The sequence below is a fragment of the Pogona vitticeps genome, chromosome 1, assembly GCF_051106095.1.
Source record: "Pogona vitticeps strain Pit_001003342236 chromosome 1, PviZW2.1, whole genome shotgun sequence".
NCBI lineage: Eukaryota > Metazoa > Chordata > Lepidosauria > Squamata > Agamidae > Pogona > Pogona vitticeps.
In genome coordinates this window covers 284,691,642-284,708,132 of record NC_135783.1, presented here as the reverse complement: position 1 = coordinate 284,708,132, position 16,491 = coordinate 284,691,642, and positions in this window count along the sequence as shown.

Genomic DNA, 16,491 nt, shown 5'->3' with positions numbered 1-16,491 from the left:
ATTTACATGATTTACTTCTTCATGTGATATCTTACACTAGTATTAAAATGACATGGGAACTATGCTGGTGGGACAAAGGAATGTTTACCCTTGCCTTCTAGTCCTCCTCAGAAAAATAAAGCTCTTTTTTTAACATATCCTATTTAAAGAATGTGCCTCATTGCAAGGCAGCACAGGCTCATTGAACAAGATAAACACCTTTTCTTTCAAAATAGCATACATCTATGGAATTGACACCATGTTTCTCAGTCTTTTGGAGTTTTGACATTTTGACATGACAACTCTATTTCCAGCACCCACTGCTGACAGAAGCAGAGGGATTCACACATACAGTAACATATGTAGGAGTGTTAGGCAGTTGAAACCTGGAGGAAACTATAAAAAGAGGGAAATGCACTTTCTCAAGATTATATTTTCTGCATTTCAAATGTGACTATAATTTGGACTTGTCTGTTTCTTTGATCACTTTGAACAAGGTGAGCATATCTAAACCTAGGTTGGAGCCCTGCACCACCTTTTAAAGTAGTGACTCTTGTATCACCTTAAATGTCACCTCATTCCTTAGCATCTTTACTTAAAAGGGTCAGGTCTCAGATGATATGGAAGATTCTACCTGTAATCCAGAGGAACTGTTGTTAGTCTGAGCAGATGACACTGTGCTAGATGCTAGTGTAACCTGATGTATAATAGTTCCTGATCTTATTGATTGTGAAAGGTCCATGCCATATACCTAGTGATCATTTGATTGGTTTCTAAATAGCCTTGCCACTGTCATTTCCAAAACATCAGCTATACAGAATTTATCAGATCTTTATGCATGTTATAGGTTGAAATCCTGTTGCGCAATTGTATGCACAGAAATCCTGATGATGTCGTCATATGAAGATGTTTATTTTATTTAGGTTCTGTGGATCCCTCAGGATCCCTTTCAAACTGGGGAAGACTTTGCTGGCAGTCCCAGTCTCAGGGTGGTGGTTGATGATTGATGGGCATGAAGGACTTTAACACCTTGTCCCAAGCCTCGAGGTTGAAAGGAATCCCTAAGAGCCTCCAAGCATGGGAAGAGGATAGAAAGTTTTAAAATAAAAAATTACTTTTTTTGGCAGATGTAGCAGGATTTCAGCCATAAGGTTTTTTAAAAAAGAGTAACACATGCTTTCATTACATCTCATTTGGATTACTCTGACATGCTATATGTGGGGCTGCCTTTGATGACAGTTTCAAAACTTCAGCTGGTTCAAAATGCAGCTGTCAGACTGCTGATTGGGCCATTTCTAAGGAGCATATAACGCCCCTGCTACAACAACCGCACTGGCTATAAATGATTTTGGCACATCTTCAGGTCCAAGTCTCAAGTCCAAGTCCACTTTTTGGGTCCAAGTCCCAAATTTGAGTCCACATCTTTAGGTCTAAGTCCAGAGTGCCAAGTTTTGAGTCTGAGTCCCAGGTCCCTATTTAAAAGTTTTTAACAAGCTTTTAAAAATCTTTACTTTTTCTTAATTTAAAAAAGCTTTTAGGTTCCATCTCCTCCACCTAACCAGATCTCTTTTCTCTATCTCACACCCTTTTATCCCTCCAGGGAAACCACAGGATGTACCTTACCCAAAGAGGGGTGATGAGTCGGGAGGAAAAAAAAATCAACCAGAAAAATCCAGCCATCACTCAGCTACTCAATCAATCAAAGCCACGGTGGGGGGCGGGGAAGGATGAATTGATCCCTCTACACATGATCCTTTGAGCCTGCTTAATAAAAATGATTCAAAAAATAAATTGATTTGGCATGCAAATAAAATATGATTCCCTGTAAAAACAATCTATGCTCCCCCATGGATCATGTGGCCACCTTTTAAAAAACAATTTAAAACATGCTAAACCCAATTCAATTGCAATTCTTTATCCTACTGTAATCAGGTTCTTGATCTAGTTCAATCAGTTTGAGCCACATCATGGACCTGAAACAGCACTGATTACCCTGCAAGTCAATCTTCTGAAGGAGTCAGATGGGAGAGTGCAAACCTGCTGTTCCTCTTGGATCTTTCTGTGGCTATTGAGTTTAGAGATCAGGGGATCTGTTCTCTACTGGTTCCAGTCCTTCTTTGAGGGCCAAACCCAAATGGTACAGCTTGTGGGTGCCATCTCCATCCATTGGGACTTCTGCTCAATGCTTTTTAACATCTGCATGAAGCAGTTGGGAGACGTCATACAGAGATTTGGAGCTCACATTCGCCAATATGTCGCTGACAGACAGCTCTGTCTCTCCTGAGCTTTATCTGCAGGTGATGCTGTACAGGTCCTTGAGCACTGCCTAGCATCAATGATGGGCTGGGTGAAGGCCAATAAACTGAAACTGAATCCAGATAAGTCAGAGGTCCTATTGTTAGGAGGACTGTTAGACCAATTAGTGGGAAATCTGCCTGGCATTGATGCTTCTGCATCCTTCTGAAAGGATTGGCTCCACAGCTTGGGTTACTCCTAGACCTGGTACTCTCTATGAAGGTTGAAATATCAGCCATGGCCATGAGTGTCTTTTACCAACTCTGGTTGATTTCCCAGTTGTGCCCCTACCTGGATAGGTAATGCCTAGTAACAGTAGTCCACATATAGTTAATCTTAAAAACAGACTACTTCAATATTCTTTATGTACATCTGACCTTGGAAGCAGTACCAAAACTTCAGCAGGCTCAAAATGTGCCAGCCAGACTGATTTCTGGGACTAGTACATTTGAACATATATCCCCATTCTTGGCATACTTTCACTATCTTCAGTTTCCATGCTCAAGTTGCTAGCTAGTAAATAGTTTTTATCCTAGAGCTATATGTCATTGTCATAGGCATCCTTCAGTCTCGAGAGACTATGGTAACATGCTCTGAATCGAGGAGTGTCCTCTCCAGAGCATGAAGCCCGGGTAAGGTAATATGGAGGATAGGCTGTTACCCAAGCAGCAGATCCCCCCTCTCCACGTTGCTGAAATGGTCCAGTGGAAAGGCAAGAGCCAATACGACTGGTTCCAGCAACGTCGCAGGAGTTGGCAGAACGACACGAGCTGCTTTCGGGACTCCAGCTATAATTGCAATTAATAATGAGCTTAAAGACCACCAGTAGTGAATAATTAGTTGGACTGTGTTACTTGGCCATGAGGTGTAGATGTTTGTATTTTTAGTGGGGGACTTCTAGTCGGTGGGGAGTGTTTGGGGAATGTTATGTGTGTGCATGTGTCTGGTCTCTGGGTGTCTGTGAATTTCGTTGTATGGGTATATTGTGTATATACTTACAATGACAATAAATTATTATTATTATTATTATTATTATTATTATTATTATTATTATTATTATTATTATTATTATTATTATTATTATTATTATTATTATTATAGTACCTATAAAGGTGCTAGTTATTATCTATAAAGTTGTTAACAGTTTAGAACTTCAATACTCGCTGGAAAATCTTTCTCAGAAATCAAATTGCCATTTTACCCACTACTCTTAATCCAGACATGAGTTTTAGATCTATACCTGTAAATTGCTGGGTACATTGTCATATGTATTGCCACGTGGAGTCTTTTAATCTATAAATTACCTGGAGTAGTGCTGAAGAGGTGGTATATAAGACAAACAAATACACACATATACACACAAACACTTTTTGATTTGTAATTTATTGTGTTTTCAACATTATTTATTTTAATATTGGGAGCTGCCTTGGGCCCCCTCACCAGAAGACAGACAACATATAAAGGACACACAATAAATGAATAAATAAAATAAATCATGTACCTACATTATGTAATCTAGGTACAGATTAAGGGTTTTATACAATTATTATGAAAAGGATGAAATACCTTTGATGCTCCAGTTGTTTTGGACTCCAGAAACCATGTTCTCTTACCATCAGCTATGCTGGTTAAAGTGGATGAGAGCTATATGTCACAACATGTGAAATGTCAAAGTTCCTCCAGCGTGGACCATGTGACGAACATGATGAAGATTAAAAATTACTTTTGGAATCAGACCTTTGTGTGCTCAGAATTACTGCCTCAGGAAATATTGTGAAGTCTTTATTTCACATTTCCCCTCAGTTAACAATGAAGCTTGCAGTTGCTTTGAATGATCCATTGTGACGTGAAGACTGGGATTGTTCCTGACATGACCATTTAAGCATCAAGTCATGGTCTATGGGGGTGTGAAAAACCTAAATCAGTATCTCTGTAGCATTGCGACAGAGAAACAAAAGAAGCAGAGCTGGGGGATTGAGAAGGTACATGTACTTTCATTTCCAGGGAACATTATAAAAGATCTGACAATCTAGATAAGCTCCTTTTTGTAGATTGCATTCACTCCACAGGGCATGGAAACGGCTGATAGCTATCATTTGCTCTAGTAGGCCTGTATCCTACATTTCCAATACTCTTGTACATCTAATGCTCTCTCTTATTTTCTCCCCTTCAGCTGAAACAATGCTGCTATTTTTGTGCTATTGGGAGAAATACATAAATGTGAGTTTGTGAAGGAATCTACTTTGACACAGGAAATAGTAAACAATTTGATGCTGTTTATCCTGATGAATAAACTGATGTGGCTTTTGTTCTTTACATTTGTCTTCTATTCTTTCTCTTTGGAGTTCTGTTAAATAGCTTGAGTGAATAGAAGCAGATATTTTGGGCTGCAACTAATTGTATCTCTCTTCTGACAGATGGCTCTTTGATTAAGCAGCATCTTCTTTGAGCAGAACAGTGATGGGGAAGGGATAGTTTTCACAAATCTTCACCCTTTTTTTTCCTTTCAGGTTCTCAGTGTTACCTCACACATAGTTCCAAAGGGTTATCCAGCTCTTTGGAGTAAATGGGGGAAGGCATTTAGAGAGAAAGGGCTTTAGAAAGAAAGAGAAGCAAATAAAATCATCTTCCTTCCCATTCTGACTAATAGAAAATGCCACTGGATCTAAGTGCCTCCCCTCCAATTAGAATCAAATTATCCATTTTATTAGGATCCTGCCCAGTGGTCATCAAAATGTCTGGAAAAGAGCAAGTAGCTCACCCTTTTCCATCACTGATTTCTACACATGGAGAATGGTGTATCTAAACAGATGAAAGTCTTGCTCTCATGTAGGGCCTACATGTGAGCTACAACTCAGATTTTCCAGGGTCCTTGTTCGAGAAGCAACAATGGAGAGGGAATAATCACTAGCTATGGAGTTTGGGGAGTCAACTAGAAGGGGAGCAGAAAAGGGCTGTTTTTGTTTGGTTGGTTGGTTGGTTTTAGGCTCTTTCATGGATTTCTATAAACCTGAACCTGAAAGATTCATGTAAATGAAAGAAGGGAAGCACAAACACTACATTATATTCGTGAAGGCTTTCACGGCCGGGATCTAATGGTTGTTGTGGGTTTTTCCGTCTCTTTGGCCGTGTTCTGAAGGTTGTTCTTCCTAACGTTTCACCAGTCCTCTGAAGATGCCAGCCACAGAGACTGGCGAAATGTTAGGAAGAACAACCTTCAGACCACGGCCAAAGAGCCCAAAAACACCCACAACAACCAACAAATACTACGTGTTTTTCATATCCACCTCAAAAATTAAATTTTTACTTTGTCCAAATAGTCCAGGAATTTTTCTAACCTCACTATGGCTGCCAGCTTGTCAACTCTGCAAGGCCCTCTCCTCCCCCTCCTTCCCTCACTGCCACTGCTGCTGCCAGCTGAATAACACCCACTTTCTCCTCACTCTTCATTCCTTTGTCACCACTGTGCACTCTTGCCCTGCTTTCAGCTCTGCTAGCCCCATTTCCCTCTCACCCTCCTTCCCTCACTGCTGCCACCACCATCTTGGTTCTCATCCTCCTGCCAACCTTGTTTTCCTCTCATTTCCTTTCCTTGCGGCCTTTGCCACCACCATGCTCCTTAGCCTCCAGTCACCCCACCAGCCCAGATTCCCATTCCCTCTCATTGCCTTGCTGTTGCCGCTGCCGCTGCCACTGCCACTGCCACTGCCACTGCCACTGCCACCACCAAGCTCCTTAATAGCCCTTTCAGCCTCTCTTCCTCTTTCTCCCACTGCCATTACTTTCTTTATCCTCCTGCCAGGCCAGCTTTCCTTGCCCTTGTCACTGTGTATGCCAAAAGGGGAGACCAAACTGCAGTGATCCAAAAGAGGTGCCCTTTTCATGGTAAATGAAACAACCAGTGCCTGAAGGAAAAAGTATAAATTGAAGAGGCAGCCCCCCCCCACAAAAGAAACTAACCCACAATAGAAACAAAACTTTCTGATTTGCACATCCTTATTAGTTACACCTTTCTAAGCTTCTTGATAACAACCAGATAATGACCGAGGAGCACTTCTATGTGTGAAATAAACTTGGCAGAACTTGACAATATGACACACAGGAACTCTACATCTCTATGAACTCTAAGTTCTAGAATTAACCATAGAAGCAAACCCACATACACTGTTCTGTGGAAGGTCCCTAGGCCAGCCAGCTAATGTTGTTTCTTGTTGGTTCCACCATGAAATCTCATATGCCTTCCTCTTAAGTGTGCAATGAAATTTTAAATAAATTTTAAAAATACATACATACATACATACACACACACACACACACACACACACACACACACACACACACACACACACACACACACACACACACATACATACATACATACATACATACATACATACATACATACATACATACGAAAGGCTTCCAAATGTTTAAGAAGATATCCATCCAGAGTTGTCATCTATATATACTGTACATTCATAGGCTGATAGCATTGCAAGGGTCTCAAATTCCACCCAATGACAGGGGAAGGACATTTATCTTTCCTCTGTTAAAATATAAGTCTTTTAGTCACAGTAAGAGCATGGGGAGTTCATTTTCAATGATAAGTAATTAATTTCCATGAAATAGGCAAGTAATTTAAAAGCAAATACATACATACATACATACATACATACATACATACATACATACATACATACATACATACATACATACATACATACATACATACATACATACATACATACATACATGTGTATAAAGGTTATTGGCATTATTTAGGGGGGGTCTAAAGTTGTAGCTCTGCAGAACCATTTTGAAACGCAATCATTGTGAAGAGATTCTTGGAACTACAGGCCTATGGATAGGGATTAGGAATTTTCTGCAGCTGCTCCCAGAATTCTTTTAATCTGGATTAGCTTTAACTCCTTTGAAGATGGGGAAAGACTTGTAGAAGGAGCCATCTGCCTTATAGGGGTTCTGTGGTAAGGAAGACCTTACTGAGTTGTTAATGCTAAAATTAGAGATGGGGGTATTTGTATTTGTATACACATATAAATACCCCCACACAACTGGAGTTAACGAGGGCCTGGCTCCTGAGGACAAAACGTCCAGCCATGCCAGCCCCATTGGCCTCACTCTTCCTTCCAACATCTCCGGAGTGCCCAGTTGGCTAGCCACTAGTCAACCTGGAAGAGAGACTTGTCTTCCCTCCTTCTGCCAGGCATGGCAAGCTGACCAGGTGGTCCACAACAATTGGAAGGAAGAGCGGGGCCAGTGGCGGCAGTGAACACATGAGTGGATGGTCTGGCCCTAGAAGTCCAGACCCTCATTAATTCCAGCTGTGTGGGGGCATTCGTATACGAATACCCCCATCTCTAATTACTACTTATAGGCTCCAGGCATCATATGTTATTCATATTTAAACAAGTGATTAAGTTACTTCCTAGGAAGCTATGTCTCTTCTTACTGGAAGTCAATGGACATCGGTAAATTGCTGTGGAATAAGTTTATCAACTCCTCCTCCACCCTTCAAGGTTTCTATTTTAATGGACCTAGTTCCAAATGTATCTTTGCATGTCCTGTGTTTCTAGAGTAATCTTCTAGTTCCTACAATACATTTCTAGTTCTCTACCTTAATTTGGGGCTTATGCATGTAAATATATATATGCATGTACATATATAGTTACATATTGTTTTCGAGAGGCTCTCATACTATTTTCGAAAGAGCTTTTGATACAAGAACCAAATATGTTTTTGTTGTCCTGAGTCTTGTATTGTTGTCAGGTGTGCACTTGAGATATGCTAATGAAGCCTAACCTTCCTCCTGCCCCACCCCCAACAACATTACCAAGAAAAGTTAGGGCGGAAGCTTCAGCATGTGGAATCTTCAAAACTGTGATTGTTCTTTCATGTTTGTCCAGAGCAATCATTCCCAACCGTGGATAACTCTGCTGTTTCTCAATTGCAACTCTCAGAAGCCTGCATCACCAGCTGTACTGACTGAGTTTTCTGGGAACTGCAGTCCAAGAATATCTGGGTTATGCTTTGTTGGAAACCACTGGTCCAGGGCATTGATCATTTATTGGAATTTGCTTGAGTTGCAATGTAAGACATTCAAAATTTCCCACACTTTTATCTTTAGTCATTGTTGTCTGTGTTCCATTTTTGTAACTTACAGAAATAACTTAAACCTTTGAGGATTGAAAAAAAATCAGATAGCATACAAGAGAACGATCATTTGGCAAAGGATTTATAAGTAGAATTTAACAACTTAATATATACCTGTCTAAATCCCATCACCTTTTTTATTAATACGCAACCCTCATCCATGTGGGCAAGACTCTACATTTAGCCCCTAGAGTCATGTTCTGTTTCTGAATCCAACCAAAACTCAACCTTCAAAGTAGGCCTTTTATTTACTGTCACTGGAAGAATTGAAAACACTGTCCTCGAGTTCTAGCCACTCCTTGTGCAAAGTTTTTTTTCTTGTTGTTTGGTTTTGTTGTTGTTTTTATGAGTTAGTCTTGCGTTTGGATGAAACAAAGTACTCAGGGGTGATATGTGTATGTGTACACTAAATAAATGTAAAGTTAGTGTTGGGTTTTCTTCTCAGTTTAAACACCTCGTAAATTACCATTCCCATCCTTTCATTTGTCTGTACATCCCTTCTGTTTGTTCCTGATTAAACTCCCCTCATTATTTATTTATAAGTGTGACTTCAAGAAAGATATTTAGCAGTCAAGAAGCGGAAAACAGAATACCCCTGTCTATGCAGGCTATGCAGGAGCAGCCAGAATTTTCTGTAATGAGAACATTTTCACTCAGCAAGCAAACATAGAATAAATCCCTGCTGAGGCAAGGTGGCACTGGCTGGGTAGCACAGTTAAAGGAGCTGCCCCCAATACTTTGGAGATAGTTGTCCAATGGCTAATACCTAACCTAGTGACTCTAAGAGATGACTAGGTTTAGGGTGCTGGTCCATGGGACTGCAGCTTCAAAAGTTTCACAATAAGGGACAGATTTAACCAATGATGAATAGCTGGTTGAGTTCAGAGATAAATGTCCATTCCAGAATCATATACAGTACTATGCCAACCAAGAAAATGGGACTGAAAGAGTGATGGAGCTGTGATGCTAAGATATAATAACTTCTGAAGACAGACGTATACTCGAATAAAAACCTGGTACACTACAGAGAGCCCAGCTTGATTATTGAGTGATAACAACGCTGATTGAAAGATATTTCCACAAAATGTGGTTAGGAACCTTTTTTAAAAAAGCAGTTTAGAGATGGTAGAAAGTACACTAACCAAATAACTCAGCTTAGGTTAGCACCATGCAATGGAATAAACTGAACATTCACTAGTGCACTTGGGCAGAGAATAAGAAAATCAGCAAACAATGTGCACATGGGAAGTTTTTTTTCCAAGAACCACTATAACACTGAACTGGCCTATTCTAGTTGTCTGGAGAGTGGATGACATAAAGCAGTGGTAGTCTGCATACCTTGTGGCGCAGTGGTTAAACCGCTGTACTGCAGCCAAAACTGTGCTCACGACCTGGGGTTCAAATCCCAGGTAGCCAGCTCAAGGTTGACTCAGCCTTCTATCCTTCTGAGGTCGGTAAAATGAGTACCCAGCTTGCTTGGGGGTGTGTGCAATGTGTAGCCTGCATTTAACTTGTAAACCACCCAGAGAGTGTTTGAAGCACTATGGGGCGGTATATAAGCAGCACGCTTTGCTTTTTGCTTTGCTTTGCATAATTAAATTGTAAACTTCCCAGGTTGCTTCAAGCTCTGTGGGTTGGTATATAAGCAACATACTTTTTAATTGCCCTTATGTCTTCCTGAAAATAAATAGGTAACCATTTTTCTTCAGTATTAAATTCAGTTCCGGGGGTGAGGGTGGTGATAAAAACAAGTTCTTACATATATCTCGGAATATAGTGCATGCAGTCCCATGTTGTGTATTTGGCATTAACTTTTCCAGAAATGTTGGTGTCCACTGTTGTTGCAAGTACTGTACTTTTGTGGAAAGTCTGCTTCAAATCTTGTGCTCCCATGACCTTCACCAGTGCAAGCATGTCATTAATGCCGGTGATGTTTTCGGCAACTTTTATTTCAGTGCCATACACAGATGCACTGTTTCAGATCACTATGCCAATATGTCTTGTCAAGCAAAACTAGCTATTCTGATGGTGATGACTGTGATGATGTCCATTGTAGCAGGAACTGGACTATAACCAATTCCTTCTCTTTCACAATATGAGCTATATCCATGTCTCCCATTTAAGAGATTAGATCAATTGTTTGCATTCTTTCTGGACTAAGCAGATGCAAATAAACACTGAACACATTGTCACCCAAATTAAAATTTTGTTTCTGTAGATTTAAATAACTCCATCTGGGAAGCTTCGGGCAAGTTTTATGATGGCGTCTCTAATGCCAGCAGATGCTGCAGATTGTCAGTCATTTTCCAAAGGCAGGGTTCATGCAGATTTCTTCTCTAAGTATTCTTCGATGTTGAACTTTTTAAATAAGTATGACTGTTAACAATGCAACTTCCTCCAAAATCTGTGATCTACAACATCAGTAAGGTAAACTTCATGTCTGGAACTGATCAGCTCTACTAATGGTTTTATTCTCATGTGTTTTTAGCATTTTGGCTGCTGATTGATTCTGTTAGTCTACAATGTGGTAATATTCTTTGTAGCTGTGTACAGTACAAGAAAAACTGGGTGACAGGATGCAGGTAGCTTGGATGCCTTTTTAAGGTGAAAATATGTTCTTAATTTTAATTTGTTCATTCAGTTCACCTATCCTTAGGGAGCCAAAATGGCTAAACTGCGTTTTCTAGATCATTTCGAAAGAGTCATGAAATAGGAGTATTTACTTACAAAAAGATAGTCACACCAGTATTATAGTCTTCCTAAGATGCCTTCTTCTGGTTGTTGTTACAACTTGAGGTGGGCAGACCTGTCTATTTTCAATCTCATTACAGTATTTAAATCCCATTTTTTTAAAAAAATGTGCAACGGTGGTCAGTTTTTATGAAAAACTAATGAGCTGCACTCTTGAAATTCAATATAGCCAGAACAGGAATGATTATGTTGTACTTGCCTATCACACAATTGCCAAAATCCTGTTGCATACTAAGTCACACTAAAGTAGATCCATTTAATTAATATAGATTTAGTGAGTTGACTCTTCCATAAGTTCTACTGATTGAAATGAACATACTCTAACTGTGATTTACTATGCTAAAAAATAGTGTTATACATTACAAATGCATGAGAGGTATACCTTTATTAGACCACTAAAAATCAAACACTTTGCATCAACAAGTACAATTCTTATCTACTCCTAGTTATAACACACAAGGTCAAAATACACATTAAACAGACATTGTACCTAGCGGTTTAAAAATATATATGAGGCTCTGATCCTAGTGAGAAGGAATGGACATTTAGCCTTTGTTCCCTGTTATATTTCCTATCCAAATCAGGACCCTCTATCTGTAATTTATGCTGTCTCCCCTTACTTAGTTGTATATTTCAAAATACATATATATTTTGCAATGAAAACTTTGTTCTGATCTTACAGATAGAGGGTCCATATATCCATATGCCCTATCAGTAATATTCAGTGTGGTATAGTGAATACAGTGAAGGACTAGAACTCGGAAAACCTGGGCTTGAATTTCCATTCGACCATTGAAGTTCATGGGGAAGTGGCACTGGTAGCACCTTTTCTTACATATCTCACTTACCTTGAAAGCCTTATTAGGGTTGATGTCAGTTCTGATTTGATAGCACATAACACACACAACATGTCCTCTCTAAAGGGAATAGTCTTTTATTGGAAGGGCTGTCCCATCTTGTTTAAAGAAAAATAACGGTAAGACTGGAAAACATGAGTCTTCAAGATACCCATCAAAACACATCAGCCAGACAACAGCATGAACAAGCATGCAGATGATCTGTTCACATCTTCCTCATTAGGTGAGAAGTACTGTATTCATATTATAGTAATGGCATGTTTCATGCAAGCATATCTTATATTTCAATTCATGTGACTGTATGTGTGATGTATAAGTAGCCAGACAGCCTACAAGATAATTGAAAGCTGAAGATAAACAATGGGTTTAGGTCAAGGCTGGCTCAGTGGCCATGGGCAAAATGCCTTCAGTGGGATCTTGTGATGAATACACCACATCCTATTAGGGATTGCACAGGTAGACCACATGATGCTATGGTTTTAAGTCTGCTGCATTGCTGTTCTGGATCTAGGTTGCCAGCACTAGAAAACAGAGGCATTATCTAGACTAGAACAATGGGGGCCCAGCATCAGAAATGACAAGTCTTCCAGGCAGCTGCTTTTTTTCCTGAGGGTATGTGCTGATACAAGGCCTCCCATGGTTTCCTACAATATCCTATAGAAATCTTTATTACCTATTCCTTTCTTCCATTTTATTAATTACAATGTTAGTTAACACTGAGAATAACTTAATGGGGATAAAACATGGGTTACTTTCTGGGAAATGAGATCTATGAAATGTTTAATAGTGCATCCTAATAAGGCAGGCCTTTTTTATTGACTGTTTGGGAATGCAGTGGAAACAATTCAGTCACAAATCTGTAAATCAGATCTGTCTCAATTCTTTTTCAAAGTCTATAAACACTTCATTTGAAGTTCTGGCAGACTTTCTCTAAATACCTCCTGAGACCAAGAAAGAAAGAGCCAGTTAAAGGAACAGTTTGATTGATCACTAAATGTTAAATTCTGACCTGTAGGATAAGTTCTTGAATACTAGAACATACTTCCTTCCTTCCCCTCTCCCCCCTCCCTTTCTAACAGATTTAAAATTAGTTCTCTCATATAATCTTGTGGCTATCCCACAGATTTGAGGCAGCATTTTATCTTCTGTGTAGAAGTCTAGTTAGATGGCCTAAGGGAATGGCAAAGTCAGTCAGAGGGAGTGCACTTTAGCCTATTACTTGTGGAAACAAGAATACAGCTCATTTTCCTCCCCTCTGAGTACCTGCTACATTGTGTATCATGTTTGGACTCTGGAGTAAACTCTGACAAAGTTAATAGTATATTGAGAATGTTTCTTTTAGTAAGTAATTATGAAGGCACTCTTATTTAATTTCATTTCCATCAAACATTTTACTGGGACTTCCTTGGGCAACTGGGGGCTGAATATTTTTATATTAATAATATTTGTACATGTGCCTGCTTAGATAACAGTGAATAATCAAATCTTATGCTTCAGGGTTTCATGAATTTTAAAGAATTCTTTGCCCATCAAATTCTCTTAGCTATGTGGTAGAATATTGCTACTGATATTCGGGATATTAGCCTCAGACAGCTTTTGGACAGGGTGTCATTTTACGTTGTTTCTTGCAAGACACTGGAAAGTGAGCTGAACCATGATATAAAGATGAACGATTTGGAGCATCTGGAAACCTAGTCCAATACATCAAGATCCAATTTTATAGAGTCAATTAAAAACTGAGTTTGGCTGCAATGAACAGCATGCAATGAAGCTGAAACAAGTTTAGTGTAAATATTAGGAAATTTCAAGGGCTGCTAACTATATTAGTCTGATGAAGTATAAACAACAAAGAGTTTTGAGGCATAGTAAAAGATAAGGCAGTTTTATCTGGCATAACGTTTTGTGGAATGCAGCCCACTTAATCAGATGGGTGTACTGTAGCCTCAGCTGGCAGAAATTTGTACAAATCCTAGGGTTGGGAACAGAATGCAGAAGAATGGAAATGTGAACACAACAGCATTGTAATGATCTCAATGGTAGTTCCTCAATGGTCATTGGGAAGTGACAAGCACATTGTATCATTAAAAAGCAGATCAACATATGTGATGAATGGAGTCACCGGATAAGGGCACCTGGATGTGAAACCAAGATTCAGGAGTGCTTATTCCCACTGTGTTTCCTGGGACAGAGACCAACTGAGAAGCTCAAGAGCATGTATTGTTGATACGACTAAGTGCCCTACTAGCAATGCAGCCTTGGGAAAGCTGAATGGTTCCAGACCACCATTAGAAGGAGCAATTGGTAGACCACTTCTGAATATGTTATTCCTAGAAAACCCTGGATCACCATAAATCCGAATCAGCTTCATAGCACATTGTTATCACAATTAATTATAGTGAAGAAAGTTCTGTGAGGTTCCCCCCCCCCAAAAAATGACTTTCTCCAGAGAAATTTCAACTGCTTCACTTTTTTCAAGAACATTTTCAATTGCTAAAAATGTAACTGTCATGAAATTCATGGGAAACAATGAATGGATGCCAAATTGCCTCAGCATGGAAGTAAAATTACTGATCCATGTATTTGCATACGTAGGAAGACTGAAACTAAGTGTCCCACTATTCTCAGTAAAATGCAATTAAATACTTTGGGAAGATGGGCTACCACAGCATATCATGCTCATCTTACTGGGTGTGTCTAGGTTTGTGTATCAACGTTTTTCAGTGCTTGCTCCCTTAAATTGTAGAACAAAATTGCCAAGGTTGTGCCTATAATAGCTAAATCAAAATAGAAACAAAAAGTCTATTTCAGTTTATACTACGTTATGTATTTCCCCCCTATTCAAATATTTCAGCTCAAATATTTCTGAGCTGTTGGCTCATTAAAAAGTTTGCTTAGTAAATACAAATCGATTAAAAGTGCTAAATTTTCAGGCAAGTTTTTAAGCAATAAGTGGGGGGGTCTAGGGAATGCTCCATTTATAAAGTTTATATATTAAAAATGTTTTTAAAATTGTTTTTAATCCCAACCAGTCTTTAATCATTTTATTAATCTATAGTTTTTAATAGTGTTTTGACTTACTATTATACAATTTTAATTGTGAGCCACTTTGGGTCATCAATGGAGAGAAAGGTGGCATATAATTATAAACAAACAAAAACAAACAAATAAATCAATAATAAAAATTGGATCATGCTCTATTGAGGGCATTCTGTGAAATGTTTAAATATTTTTTTCACTTTACTGGAAAGAGTAACGATACACAAGAAGTAGCAACTGGGTTGTCTCATGAAGCCCATAAAAGATGGTTTAGAAAAATATTCTCTCTCTCTTGTGCTTTGTGCTACATCCTAATCTAAGAAAGTCATAAGAGCTCAGAGTTGCCAAACGAGCTATGAGGGAGAGATTTATTTATGAGTATAGATAAAAGAGTTAAATGTGCATGACTTGATTAAACAGTAAATGATAATGAAGTGTAATAGCCTACATATATCTCAAAGGCATAACAACAAGAAAAAATGCATGGTTAAGTTTTTTAAAAGGGAAGTTAACTCTCACATGTAGGTGAAACTCTTCATCAAACTTTTTTGGATGTTTACTTTTGTTCAGTTTTTGATATTATGAATTAAAAGCCCAAACAATTTCTAGAAGTTTCTAAAAATCACCAAAATGGTGACTTTTTCAGTTTCTACTCATAGGAGGAATAGCCTTTAATAGCCGAGTGTTGTTACTATATCATAACCAGTTATTTATTTCTCCATTCTTCCAGCTATAGACAGGCACAAACCTTCCCCTGCCTGCCAGCTGGACCCACAATTCACCAGTCGGCACAAACCTCTCTCCTCTTCCTCTTTGACTGTTTGACCAGTCTCTGGCAGGAGCATGGGCTTCCGTGCCCCACGTCTTTGGCTGATCACCCACTCAGACAAGGAGGCAGGACAGGCAAATCCAGCATCTGTCAGAAACTGGTTGAATAGCCAAAGAGGAGGAGGAATGGAGTGTTGGAGTATGTGCCAGCTGATGGGTGGGTCATTGGCCAGGGAGGTAGGAGAAGGGAATGTGCAGGATCTGTGATGCCACACGTATGAAATGGCATGAACTGCCAAACTGAATTTCATGCCCATCTCTACTTCCAACAACACTTTGCTGTTACTGCTCCACCATATGTAGTAAGTTTATCCTGATTCAAAGGAAGAGAGAGGCTGGAAGCCTTGTTGATATTTAAAGGGTTAGTGCACAGTTAACTCCCAGCACGTCAGTATAGCCTGCTGAGCTAACGTGAGATGCTGAAAAATATCTGGAAAAATATATGATGTCTCAAAAGAGCTCTCACATATTTTGAGGGTATCTTATGAGTTATCAGATGCAAACATAACTTTTTAACAGAGAAATGGATAACACTGAAAGGATAAAGAATTTGCTGATAACGAAAGCTTCTGAG